This window comes from Misgurnus anguillicaudatus, chromosome 5 (genome assembly GCF_027580225.2).
Source record: "Misgurnus anguillicaudatus chromosome 5, ASM2758022v2, whole genome shotgun sequence".
In the NCBI taxonomy this organism is placed as follows: domain Eukaryota; kingdom Metazoa; phylum Chordata; class Actinopteri; order Cypriniformes; family Cobitidae; genus Misgurnus; species Misgurnus anguillicaudatus.
In genome coordinates, this window is record NC_073341.2 from 34016208 (window position 1) to 34031137 (window position 14930).

The following is a 14930-nucleotide window of genomic DNA, read 5'->3' on the forward strand; positions in this document are numbered from 1 at the left end:
ACTTGTCGGATGTAGCGGCATGGCAAGGCGCTTGATTTATTTGTGTATTTTTAAAACCTACAAATGTTGCTGTCCTCCAGACAGTTGTAAGAAATGTTTTTTGAGCTACACATTCACAAGATTCTCAGGTGTAGGCCATTTTTTATTTTGCTAAACAAATGTAAATACAGAAGCTCCAGGAATTCAGTTCTTGGAGGTATAGTTCACCCAAAAATGAAAATTCTGTCATCATTTACTCACTCTCATGTTGTTACAAACCTGTGTACATGTCTTTTGTTCAGATGAAGATATTTTGAGGAATGTTTGTAACCAAACCGATCAGAAGTACCATTAACTTCCATAGTAGGATAAAATAAACCTTCTGATCGGTTTGGTTACAAACATTCCTCAGGATATCTTCTTTTTGTTCATCAGAACAAAGAAATAAGTAAATGATGACAATTTTCATTTTTGGGTGAACTATACCTTCAAATCATACTTCAAAATAATTTAGCTTTAGGCCTACATGACAAAATATTGAACTAAGTAAGATACTTTTGTAGCAAAATGTTTTACAAGCATTGCGTCAGGTTTCAGATTGTAAAAAAAATGAGATTTAAAAGAATAGTATTATGAAATATCTATGTCTAAATCTTTTTAGCTTCTACTAAAAATCTGTTGCGCCTGCTGGTTAAAAGCAATTTGTAAAGGTGTACACAGATGCCACAATGTCAGAAAAATTGTCATAAAATAGTCCCTAGCTGTCACTGGGTCAGTACCCTTTCAAAAAAAGTACACTTTTGCACCTAAAGAGTTTCTATTATTACCTCAGAGGTACATATTGGTACCAAATGTATACACATCTGTACCTAAATGGTACATATTAAAACTTATAAAAAGGTCCCACGCCAGTGACAACTTGGGAGGATTTTCAACCATTTTTTCTGACTGGCATGTTAAAGGTCACGTTCTTCCTGATCCAATTTTTCAAACTTTAGATTGTGTGTAATGTTGCTGTCAGAGCATAAATAATACCTGCAAAATGATAAAGCTCAATGTTCACTGCCAGGCGATATATTCCCCTTTCAAAGCCTAACAAACATCCACCCCTCTACTATTTGATTGAATGACGTTAATAAAACAGTTTTTGACTAAACTCCGCCCACAGGAATACGTCAATCGGCAGCTTTGGCTCAAACGTCTCTGGCTAAGATAAGCTGCTGTGAATCACAACACACTAAACAAACTACACAATCAGAATGTTTTACTTATTTCTGAAGGAGGGACTTCATAGGACAAGGAAGATATCAGCCCATTTTGAGGACAGTGAAAACAGCGCTATAAAGATAAGTCAATTGTGTGAAAAATACAGCATTTTTCAGCAAATGTTATATTGCACACTGTAAACACAATCAAAGCTTTAAAAACACAGAAAAAATGGGACCTTATTTTTTTTAAAATGTGACTTGGTTATTCAAATAGTTTTGGGGCCATATCAATATGGAAAATACACCCCCTCTTGTTTTGACAATCAGTATATCCAAAATATTCAACATTTTAAAAAAAAATTGCTCTCGCAGTTTGTTTTTCATCTTTCCTTTCAATCCAAATCCAATTTCTAAGCAGTTTTGAAAATGTTTACCCGCAGATTGTTTCTCTGTTGTGCTCTGCCGAACATAACAACAGAACAGTCTTGTTTTACTCATCTATGATGTGGAATACACTATTAAAGCTCATTACATTGTTGTGTAACAGGGTAAAGATGTTTCCCGGGCCGGCTCTTACCTTATAACGGTACCTGTTTTGTCCTTATCCTGAAATTTGGTTTAAAACTGTCACCAAGAACCACCTACTGTATTTAGACAGGTAGGGTCATCTAACTCTTGTCATTTAAAACAACCATCCATATTTAAAGGGGTGATATTATATGATTTTTTTAAAGATGTAAAATAAGTATTTGGTGTCCCCAGAGTGCGTATGTGAAGTTTAAGCTCAAAATACTCCACAGATTATTAATTATGGCATGTTAAAATTGGCACTTTGCAAGCTTGAGCAAAAGTGCGTCATTTTGGGTGTGTCCTTTAAAATGCAAATGAGCGGATGAAATGCAAACACTGATCACAATGATGGTGGTTTGTTGTAATTAAAACTTAATTGTGCTGTCAATAATTTTTTCTCTCTTTTTTCTCTCTGCACTAAATGACAGTGCCGTGGTTGGATAGAGCAGATTAAGGGGTGGTATTATTTAGGGATGGGCACGGATATTCGAATATTCGATTTGCAATGATAATTCGAATAAAAAAAATGCTATTCGAATGTTCGTTTGTTTTTAATGTGCCACCAAAGGGTTACGACTTATTTAATGCTTTTTCACTTCTTCTATACTGTCTTTTACAGACTTTAACATTAATTTGTATGTATTTCTGATTGTTTGGCAATGCAGATTGCAGACGAATTTAAGTTTTTCCTTTTATCTCCGGGTTTGTCTGCGGCGCGCCATATGTGGCCACTGGCTCAGTGAGGGCTCATGTGTTATTAAACGTGCTTCTCCGCCGCCCGCATCAACACATCATGAGAGATTTGTAAGCTTTCTGTTATAAAGTCTACTTTATTTTGTTAATAACGAGACAGACACGGAGAACAAAATGAAACGGAGAACATTTATTATATTGCGGTGCTCTTTCGAAAATGAACCGGATAACTGCACATGGCAATTTAAAAGCAAAGCTCCGTCTTTGTGAAATGTTGTTAAATTAAGCTAACGTTAGTAACTTTGCACAGTCAACAATAATGTATCGAGCCAGCTTACGTTATTTGTAAAATAATGTTAAATACAGATATTCAATCTTGTTCAATCCGTCTGTTGTTTTTATCGGATAACCATCATCACTAGGAAGAGTTTTCTCCGCAGCACCGGCATTATTGTATCTAGTCAGAAGAACGGGCTTTCACCGAAGCAGGTAGGATAAATATGATTTTCATTATTCACAAATACATGTCAAACTAAACTGAGAAGATATTTATATTGCGACTGAGCAGTCGGTTATGTAGATGTGTTTTTTTTTCGTTTGCTCCGGGCTCTTATTTGGTGTTTTGAGTCTGTTTAAATTATGATAGCCTACTTTGTCAAGTCCTCAAACTTTAAACTTCCCAAGTCCTCAAACTTCGCTTAGATTTGGGGTTAGTGTATAATATTTGGTATAATATAATAGCCTGACTACGTCAGACTTCGTACTTCCGCTAAATTTCATTACGCTTCTGTACTCAGTCTGAGATACCTCCCATTCAAACCGTTTTCCACCGGTCTCAAAACGACCGTCCAATCAACGAACAGAGGGCGGGCTGAGAGCCGTGACGTAGACGCTAAACGCCGAATCACGGTTGAAGTCTGTTGAGGACATGGAGACACAGAAAGGTCTGTTGTGGAGAACCGGCACTTGCCAACTTAAACCCGAACAGGAAAAGTGTTTGTTAAACATTTGAATGGAGATTATGTTGTTGCCGTACTCCCGACAAGTTTTTGGAAAAGTTTAATTTATCAACTTTACCGATCGTCAGCGAGAAACTGTGTGCAGCACAGCCTGACGTGCACAACCAACGATCGAGAAATCATGGAAGGGAATTATATTGTTCACAGTTAATGGTGGAGGACGCGTGGGCAAGCATTCTTTGGTGACATTCCTGATTAACCAGAAAATAAGGTAGGGAGATTTAATTTACATATGGTTATGGTTGTCTGGTGGAAGAGTTTGAGAGGAGAGAGGGGCTTTCCTCCCGTTAGACGTGAGTGGAAAGCCACCGTAAGGATAGTGTTCAACTAGCTCTGGCACGATTTACTTTACATAATCTGCAAAAGTCGTTCATAGCCATGTTAACTCTGGTATTTCGCTCGATGGGTTTGTTTTCACATCATACGTGTATTTTACAGCAGAGATTCGATGCGGCTGATCCGGCGCATAAAGCACATCATATCCAAATGTTATGTGTGATTGGCTTACGTTTAGACCAATGATTTTAAACTTCAGACAAGCCCCTCCCACGAGAAGGAAAACGATTGTCAATTATGCCCAGCCAGACTCTGTCTATGAAGCGAAGCAAAATAGCAGAGGATGGTATTACCAGGCTAATAATATAATGTATGTAAGATCAAACAGTAATGAATTTCAACGACCAACTTGGAACTAAGGATTTGACTCATGGGGTTTTAACGCCTTTTTTCTGTAGGATATTTTTTAAGAAGAATTTAATATATATATATTTTTTTACAATGTTTTCAACTTAAAAATACATACATATATATACACATACAGAATATAAGTTTAGCTTGTTGTGGATATTTCCTAATTATAAGCCTTCTGTGAAATTATGACAAAATGAAAAATACAAAACACGTATGTCTTAATTAACGTGATTTAAATAAACGAATATTCGTTCTTTATGAGCTTAAATATTCGAATAGTAAATTACTGGAAAATGCCCATCCCTAGTATTATTGTAATTGGCCTTGCTACCTACCTCACAAAACAAGCCAAATCTAATCGAGCTAATTTTTCACATGCTCGCAGAAAATGGCTTACGTAAAACAAAATTACTAGGTTGATATTTTTCATATTTTCTAGGTTATAGGAAGCACTGGGGACCCAACTATAGCACTTAAACATGCTATGACCTCTTTAAAGAACCGGTGTGTAGATTTTAGCGACATCTAGCAGTGAGACTGGGAATTGCAACCAACGGCTCAGTCCACAGCTCACCTCTCCCTTTTGAAACACATAGAGAAGCTACGATAACCGCTATAGGACAAACATGCCATCATTTGAGACAACGTAGTGACAAAACGTGCTTTGTTAAGCAGTTTGTCCGTTTAGCGCTACTGTAGAAACAGGACCTGCGGTGTATGTAGATAAAAATGCCTCATTCTAAGGTATTAAAAACAATACAGTTCATTATGTAAGGTCTTTATATGCCACTGATATTATAGTTATGTATTTTATATTGCATTTCTGTCAAGAGATCCTGCTAAAAGTTACACAATGCACCTTTAAACGTTTTCATGAAAAAAGTCAAATTTACATTGTAGCTCATATACTGTGTCTAAGCTTCACTTTTTGACTTCCCTAGCAACAAACAAACAACATATCCCAGGTGTGAGATGTCATGTGAGAGCTTTGGCAGTCAGTTACACCAAGAAAGATTCAAGGTAAAACTGAATGCCGCTGTCATTTCTACTGTTTCTACACATTCACGCCCGTCTTTCTTGCTCAAAAGACATCACCGTGTGTGCTTTTTTATTTTGCAGATTTGCATTGACAATACAACTCTTTCATGGTGCATAAAAACTGCACGCAGGTTTGGCTTTTCAAACATGGCTCAGCAGAGAGGGAAAATACGTCTCAGGAACATGCTGTTTGGTTATATAACAGAATAATGACTTGCTGTTATCTCAGTAATAAAAATGCATGGCCACAGGACCTGAAATGATTCACTACTGCTGCTGTTTGACCTGCGGGGTAAAACTCATCAATAGATAGTGATATCTCTGAATGTTTGTTTGCACCTCAGAATTGTTCGGTATACTTGACTTAGTGCTACTTTGCATGTACCATAAAGTCAAGCCAAGTGGCCTCAAGGTCTTGTTGGAAACTTAATTACTTTTGCAATTGTTGTACAAAGATAGATGGGAAATGTAGTTGTGTGTGACATAAAACTGTTGCCTTGTAAAATGGCTAAATGAAATTTTTTATCTAACAACCTTTGGACTGACCATCACCATTACACTGTCACAAAAAATGGTTCCAAGGTGTCACTGAGTCAGAACCCTTTAAAATGATCCTAATGTGTACCATTTTGGTACAGATAGGCATTCCTTTCGTACCTTTATATACCTCTGTGGTACCACTATGAACTCTGTGGTACCACTATGAACTCTGTGGTACCACTATGAACTCTGTGGTACCGCTATGAACTCTGTGGTACCGCTATGAACTCTGTGGTACCGCTATGAACTCTGTGGTACCGCTATGAACTCTGTGGTACCGCTATGAACTCTGTGGTACCGCTATGAACTCTGTGGTACCGCTATGAACTCTGTGGTACCGCTATGAACTCTGTGGTACCAATACGAACTCTGTGGTACCTGTATGTACCTCTGCGGTACCAATCTGAACTGTTTGGTACCATTATGTACCTCTGAGATACCAGTATGGCCTCTGTGGTACCAGTATGTACCTCTGTGGTACCAGTATGTACCGCTGAGGTACCAATATAAACTCTTTGGTACCAATATTAACTCTCTGATACCAGTATGTACCTCTGAGATACCAGTTTGTACCTCTGTGATACCAGTATGAACTCTGTGGTACCAATATGTACCTCTGAGGTACAAGTACAAACTCTTTGGTACCAGTATGTACCTCTGAGGTACCAATATGAACTCTGTGGTACCAGTATGTACCTCTGAGGTAACAATATGAACCCTTTGGTACCAGTATGTACCTCTGAGGTGCCAATATGAACTCTGTGGTACCAGTATGTACCTCTGAGGTACCAATATATAACTCTTTGGTACCAATATGAACTCTGTGGTAGTATGTACCTCTGTGGTACCAATATGAACTCTGTGGTACCAGTATGTACCTCTGAGGTACCAATATTAACTCTATGGTAAAAATATGAACTCTGTGGTAGTATGTACCTCTGTGGTACCAATATGAACTCTGTGGTACCAGTATGTACCTCTGAGGTACCAATATATAACTCTTTGGTACCACTATGAACTCTGTGGTACCACTATGAACTCTGTGGTACCACTATGAACTCTGTGGTACCAATATGAACTCTGTGGTACCACTATGAACTCTGTGGTACCACTATGAACTCTGTGGTACCTGTATGTACCTCTGCGGTACCAATCTGAACTGTTTGGTACCATTATGTACCTCTGAGATACCAGTATGACCTCTGTGGTACCAGTATGTACCGCTGAGGTACCAATATAAACTCTTTGGTACCAATATTAACTCTCTGATACCAGTATGTACCTCTGTGATACCAGTATGAACTCTGTGGTACCAGTATGTACCTCTGAGGTACAAGTACAAACTCTTTGGTACCAGTATGTACCTCTGAGGTACCAATATGAACTCTGTGGTACCAGTATGTACCTCTGAGGTAACAATATGAACCCTTTGGTACCAGTATGTACCTCTGAGGTGCCAATATGAACTCTGTGGTACCAGTATGTACCTCTGAGGTACCAATATATAACTCTTTGGTACCAATATGAACTCTGTGGTAGTATGTACCTCTGTGGTACCAATATGAACTCTGTGGTACCAGTATGTACCTCTGAGGTACCAATATTAACTCTTTGGTACCAATATGAACTCTGTGGTACCAGTATGTACCGCTGAGGTACCAATATAAACTCTTTAGTACCAATATTAACCCTGTGGTACCAGTATGTACCTCTGTGGTACTAGTATGTACCTCTGTGGTACCAGTATGTACATCTGTGGTACCAATATGAAATCTGTGATACCAGTATGTACCTCTGAGATACCAGTAACTTTGTGGTACCAGTACCGCCGAGGTACCAATATGAACTCTTTGGTACCAATATGAACTCTGTGGTACCAGTATGTACCTCTGCGGTACCCATATGAACTCTGTAGTACCAGTGTGTACCTCTGAGTTACCAATATGAACTATGTGGTACCAATATGAACTCTGTTCTACCAGTATGTACCTCTGAGGTACCAATATGAAGTCTGTGGTAGCAGTATGTACCTCTGAGGTACCAGTATGAGCTCTGTGGTACCAATATGAACTCTGTGGTACCAGTATGTACCTCTGAGGTACCAATATGAACTCTGTGGTACCAGTATGTACCTCTGAGGTACCAATATGAACTCTGTGGTACCAATTTGAATTCTGTGGTACCAGTATGTACCTCTGAGGTACCAATATGAACTCTGTGGTACCATGTACCTCTGAGGTACCAATATGAACTCTGTGGTACCAATATAAACTCTGTGGTACCACTATGTACCTCTGTGATACCAATATGAACTCTGTGGTACCAGGATGTACCTCTGAGGTAACAATATGAACCCTGTGGTACCAATATGAACTCTGTGGTACCAATATGAACTCTGTGGTACCAGTATGTACCTCTGAGGTACCAATATTACCTCTTTAGTACCAGTGTGTACCTCTAAGGTACCAATATGAACTCTGTGGTACCAGTATGTACCTCTGAGGTACCAATATGAACTCTGTGGTTGGTACCAATATGAACTCTGTGGTACCAGTATGTTCTTCTGAGGTACCAATATGAACTCTTTAGGTGCAAATGTGTACTTTTTAAAAGGGTAGCACTGGAATGATGGATGATTCTCACTACTTGCAACGATTGTTAATTGATTATTTAGTTACTTATTTTGGCTCACAGCATGGTGCATTTCTCACACAAATGCGGTGAGATTGGCACAGGCTCTTTGTTTTCAAACGCGTCTTGTGAAACCTCTAAGCGATCAATTATGAGCTGCTGATTAGATTCAGGAAAAAGAAAACAATGTGTTTGTTGTGAAGTCATTAGAGAGGAAATAATAATGAATTAGGGCTGATTTCATCTGGTACAAGATATGCTGTTTTTTATTTAGTAGCCAGCCTCAAAGAGAAACATTTAAACTGACTCATGTTTTGTGAGTGATTTGTAATTGAGGTGGTGTAGAATCAATTCAATAAATTTAATCAAAGCACACGCTGAGGACATAAGACGTAAGAAAAGATGCATTTCACGTAAAAAATGCTGGACTGTCCTAACCATCAGTGTGGAGAAAAGAGATTCATACAAATTTAAATACTAACACAATTACAATACAATATAAGGATTTTCACTTGGCCCAATTGGTTTACTTGAAGTACCCCCTGAATTTCAATCATTTAATAGCACATTTCAGTTCAATAAAATCTTAAATGCTGTAGCGTAGGGGTGGGAGATAAACCAGTAGATATGATAAACCGGTAGAGATTTGTCAACGGGTAGAGATTTTGGACTACCGTCTCTATCGGGGTTATGTGCCCGCGTCACGTTCCTTTGCACATGGTCATGAAAACTTAACGTTTGTACACCTATTTAAGCAATGCAAGTGATTTTAAGCCATTGAAACACAAACAACAGATCTATATGCGCACGCTTTTTCGGTGTGAGAGGAGCGCCCAAGTCGCGCATCCGCTGCTAATTTTTGCTGCTTTATTGGCCTTAAATACATATATGCACCAAAATTCACATCTTTGCAAGTATCAAACACGACTATTAAGGTTTAAAGAGAAACTAAACAGCTACAAGAAAAAATGCATGTGTAACAGTATTGGATCCGGACTTTGGTCTTAAGGGAAGGTTACCTAATTTTGGCCCTGTCTGTCACTCATATTTATCAAACAGCATTGAGAAAAAATCTCTTACTGGTCTTGACTAAATCACTTTTTCTACCTTTAATAAGATATACATATATAAATATACAATATATAATAATTTAATAAATTAATATATATAAAAACTCTACCGATAAAAAAGATTAAAAAGATTAAAAAATCTAACGTGATACATATTGTTATAATGATATAAAATGAATCCTATTGCGATAGAAGATTTTGGTTATATTGCCTACTTCAGTTATATTTCACAATTGTTCAAAAGCAGCTTCACATGAAATAGAAACAAAGAAAACACAAAAAAGCAAGAATAAACAAAAGCACTGCAGTTTTTAAAGTTGGCAGTTTTGAATTTATATGTAGTTATTCAAATTAATATTTTATTAAAAAAAGTAATAAGTAGTACTCCATTTCACCCGTACTTTTCGGAATGCATACTACAAATGCGGGACACAATACAAACACGTCATCGTTCCTGTCCCAAATGTGGACTTTTGGTCTCGTGGCTTTAAATAGCGCATGCTCGGTTAGTCTACGAGGACGTAGGGTATCCAATCTGTCATGTTTAACGCTCCGAAGTGTGCTCATCAGGGTCCCCCTTGCACCCTTAATGCAGTCTTCGGCGAAGCTCGCACTGCTGCAGGCTCCACACACTTTACCAACCCAGAAGGCCTTGCATAAGAGCAATCAGACAACGGATAGGAGGAGTTCACTATTTCCGGCGTGACGCTCGATGCTCAAGTCTGTCCCAAAATATGACTCTGGTGCGCCCTCTTGGACTCGCGGCGCAGGTCCCTGAGGTCTTCACTACATAATGTTATCAAAGTGTGGACTCTGAGAAAGTCCACAAGTCCGGAGTGTGCCATTTGGGATAGGGCCATCGTCTGAGACAACGTAGTGACAAAAGGCACTCTTTAGAACTATTTGTCTGTTTAGGGCTACTTGAGAAACATGACAGTGAATTCCATGTAAAAATAGTTATGTATAATATATTCCATTTCTGTCAATAGATCCTCCTAAATGTTTAAACATTGCCCCTTTAAAAATATTTATTTACATTTTATGATTAAATTGTAATTTGATTAATTTTTATCAACTCACAAACACCCTGCAAGAACCCAGTTTGGAAAACGTTGCTGTAATGCATGACATTTCAGTATTAAAACCCGCGTTGCAGTCCTATTATGCCTCTGCATTGCATCCACTATAAATCCAGCCTGTAATGGCAAAGTGCAAGAGAGGGAGGTTGTTTTAAAATAATGCAGATACATGTGCAAATAAATAACCCTATTGGAGGTCTCAATTTATTCAGGATCACCACAATTTTTTTCTGAACTGTATTTTTAGACAGACAAGCTCATTATAATAAAGGAGTTTTAAAATGTCTCTGAAGCATCTCCTTGGATGCTGCTGGCTTAAGCAGTGATGAGATTCAATTACCTGCAGAATTAGCAAATTACCACGATATGAAAGAGAGCTATTTCTAGTTCTCTCTCTCTCTCTCTCTCTCTCTCTTTCTCTCTTTCTCTCTCGTCTGAGAATGCCCTTCATGCAAATGACTTTTGATTTGTTAGACATGGTTAATTTTAACTCAGCATGACTTTTGTTAATCAACTGGCAAGTGGCCACTGTGCTCCTTTGGATGCAAGTTGAATCACTTTTAATATTAGACTGCATTTTTAGTTACAAAATTATAAAAGAATCACAAAGAAAACAACGGTAAAATATGTTTTACTTCATTAACTATATTCTTATATGTCATCCCTCAGATTTTAAAGGGGACATAAAATGAAATCAGACATTTTCCATGTTTAAGTGCTATAATTGAGTCTCCAATGCTTCTTTAAACTTAGATAATGTGAAAAAGATCAACCCAGTAACTTAGTTTTGGTAAACCATTCTCTGCAAGCATGTAAAAAAAGCTAATTCAAATTTGGCTCCCCTTGTGATGTCAGAAGGGGATAATACCGCCCCTTAATCTGCACTATCCAACCACGGCACTGCCATTTAGTGCAGAAATCAGCTCATTCGCATTTTAAAGGACACACCCAAAACGGCACATTTTTGCTCATACCTACAAAATGACAAATTTAGCATGTTATAATAAATTATCTATTGGGTATTTTAAGCTAAAACTTCACATGTGTACTCTGGGGACACCAAAGATTTATTTGACATCTTAAAAAAGTCTCGTGAAATGTCCCCTAAGTAGATTTTTGTGTCATGCTGTTATTTTTATATTTTTATCATCAAAACAAACATTACCATAGAAACATTTTGCAATAAAAATAATAACGATTTCACATTACCGTAATGAATGTGTTTTTTTATACATTACAGTAAGAGAACGGGGTGACACTTAAATGTCGCAAAATTACTGTCATGTGGCAAAGTATCAAACAATAAGAATCTTAAAATAGACTTCTTTACAATAGATTTTTTTAAAGGTGTAAATTACAACACAGAATTGTTTTTGACAGGTGTCACGAGGTTCACCCTGATATCACTCTGGTTTCTATTTGCATAAGTGGCTCAAAAATATGTTCGCAGATGCCACTTGCATTGATGTTTTGTTTCTAACACATTGAAATTAACACATTTTTAGGTGTGACTTGGTTATCAAAATAGTTTTGGGGCCACTGCAGGTTATCATGCCTTTTATTAACATGCATGCATTTGCCAGACTGTACGACTTAGGATGGGTGATTCTCGCAAAATTAGACTTATGAGGTGTCATGAAACATTTCGATAAAAAAAGTAAATGCAAAGTAAGAGTATCAAAATAAGAAGCATACAGTTACAAACATCTCTTCATGTACTATTTTGTTTTCTATTTTATTTCAAATGACATCATACAAACCAATTTTGTTGTTTTTTCCATATTTAAGGGGAACATTTTCATTACCGCAACATGTCCATGACTGGATTTGGGTTCTTTGACATGGAGATATTTATAATTAAAAAATAAAAAAAATAAAAAGCTTCAGTGCATGTTATACTATAAACATTTAGAGTAAAGAAACATGTGGTATTTGGTGATCATTGGTAAATGTAGAGACAATAATAAGGAATATAAGTGTGCCCAAGACCAATTTTCTCATCCTCCGCAACAATTTTCAATCATTGTTTAAGCCCTCAAGGAACTAACATTTTCATTAAAAAAAAAAAAATTGTAAGGGACATAATTGACTGTGACATTTAAGATGGCTACCAGGTAAGCAGTTATTATTTTTCTCTCCAGATAAAAGTTGAAATTTTGTTTGTCATAGTACCTACACAACTTTTTAGTTCTCATTACCGAAACATGAGTTTGTAAATGCATATATTTAATGTAATATCATGTTGCGGTAATGATACTTTTTGATAATGATAATCTAAAAAATTAAATAATTCTATAGGAAATATTTTTTAAATCCTCTAAATATAATGGTTATAGCAAGTTCAGACCTTAATCTTATATGTGCAAAAAAATTGGCTTCAAGTGCTTTTTTTAGACTTCTAAGTCTGGATTTCGTGAGAATCACCCATATATACATTTTTGCAGTATGGAAATCGAACCCACAACCTTTTGTGCTACTAACGCAGTGCTCTACCAACTGAGCTACATGAACACTTTTATGTAATATAGATATAATGTAGTTGTGATGTAATAAAATGCCATTTTTTCTTACTAATCTGTTAATTAAATATCTAACCTAATAAATATATAATGAAGGATAGTTATCTTGGTAAAAGAGTTTACAGACTGGTTTCTCTTGCTGAAGGGTAAAAGTGAACTCAGAGCAGCTTACTCAGCTGTCGTCCACAGAATAGACATAGACAGAACTGCCCAGCGTGAATCCAATTTTATTACTAAATATGTCAACATTGACTGTGCTTTGCAACCCTGACCTCTTCTATTGCCCTGCTCACAGCGCCAGAGACGTATTTCTGATCCTTTTAGACATTTCATATTTTATTTAAAAGAACAGTGCACCCAAACTAATTTTGTATGATTTTCATTCTTGCAACACATTATAAAGGAAAACCATCCTTATTAATATTCTCAAGCCTGTACTGTATTTCACAAAAATGACATTTCCGAAGAACATAGTCATACGGTTACGAAATGTCACAAGGGTGATTAAATAATGATCAGGATGTTTGGGTGAACCACACAGATCCGTCAAGGATTCGTTAAATGACTTTGCTGTGCGCCTCTAAAGGGAGAGATTCAGAGGACGGTTTGTTTACCGACCATCATATTCTCCCTCCCACATGCGGCGAATGCTCCAAATTGCGGGGGTGCCAGATCCCAAAGCTCCATACCCTGGATAGAGGGCATTGAGCAGCAGCCTGTCTAGAGCACAGGAGGGGTTGTGGGCTATCGATCCAATAAAGAACTGGCAGGCAGCTCATAAGTGAACTCAGGCCCCCATGACATCGCATTAAAGTTGGCGTTTTATGGGAACAGCATCCCACAGGTAAACCGGCGTGGAGGTTTTATTATTGTAATTACCCGTGGCAGGTTGCTCGCTAAGACAAAAAACAATGTTGGCTTAGCTGAAAAATACCACAGAGCTATTTTAGTTCAGGGCTGTGGAAGGCCCATAAATGAAGCAGAAATCAACATGAGGGTTAGCCATGTTTATATTTGTAGTAGTGGAGTCTTAAAAATAAAGTGCTGCATGATGCCATAGAAGAATTCGCCTTGTTTTTGGTTGTGTGGTTACATGAAGAACCTTTAACATAATTTCTGTGTCACAAAATGTTCTTTATAATGGAGAAAAGTTATCTTTAGATTGTTAAAGTGTAAGAAAGAAATGGTTCTTTGTGAAACCAAAACTATTGTTTCCACCTTGTGCATGAAAAAGAACGCTGGAAAACAGGCCAATCTCAACACAACACCGACTGTGACGTTAAAGTTGTGATGTATGCCCCAACATTAAATTACACATTATATTAATTACAATGTTGTTATGAAGCTAAAAACAAAGTTGTGAGAGCTGAGTTTGTGCTAGTTGATGCTATATGCTAGCGTTTAGGCTGAAGTTTACTATTGACGTTACACAGGCACGGATTAACGCACGGGCCTACTGGGCACTTGCCCAGGGCACTGGCCACCAGGGGGCCCTGTCAAATTTACTGTGTCTATTCTTTTCAAATAAATATTTTTATTTTAATTTTATTTTCAGTAAAATTGTGTTAAATATTGAGGAATATTGTGTTTTTGCAGTTGCAAAATATTAACTAGTAAATAAATCAAATAAATAATTTTTATGTATTGCTGCGCTGTTGAGAGGGACATCTAGAGGCGAGTGAAAAGCATTGCGTAATATAAAAGTCACGCGTAGAAGACGGTTACTCAAAAACCAAAACAAAAATGAGTTTAAAACCACAACCAAGTGGATGAGTGATAAAAAAGCACAAAAAGGACAGCTTTTCATCACCTTGCCAGTCAGCAACTGTGAAGTAGAACGTTCATTTTCTCTAATGGCAAGAGTAAAAAACGAACTAAGAAGAAAAATGTTTCA

At 37.3% G+C, this 14930-nt stretch overlaps 1 protein-coding gene and 1 long non-coding RNA gene across 8 annotated transcripts in view; both read left to right on the top strand.

Annotated features, from left to right (window-relative positions):
* Nucleotides 1–14930, top strand: part of fibcd1a (fibrinogen C domain containing 1a) — a 273907-nt gene that overhangs the window by 12498 nt on the left and 246479 nt on the right. The gene's annotated exons all lie outside the window — the stretch shown is intronic.
* On the top strand, nucleotides 548–5702 carry LOC129414558 (uncharacterized). Its single transcript, XR_008634440.2, has 3 exons — nucleotides 548–1845; nucleotides 5101–5179; nucleotides 5279–5702. It is a non-coding gene; the product is annotated as an uncharacterized lncRNA (long non-coding RNA).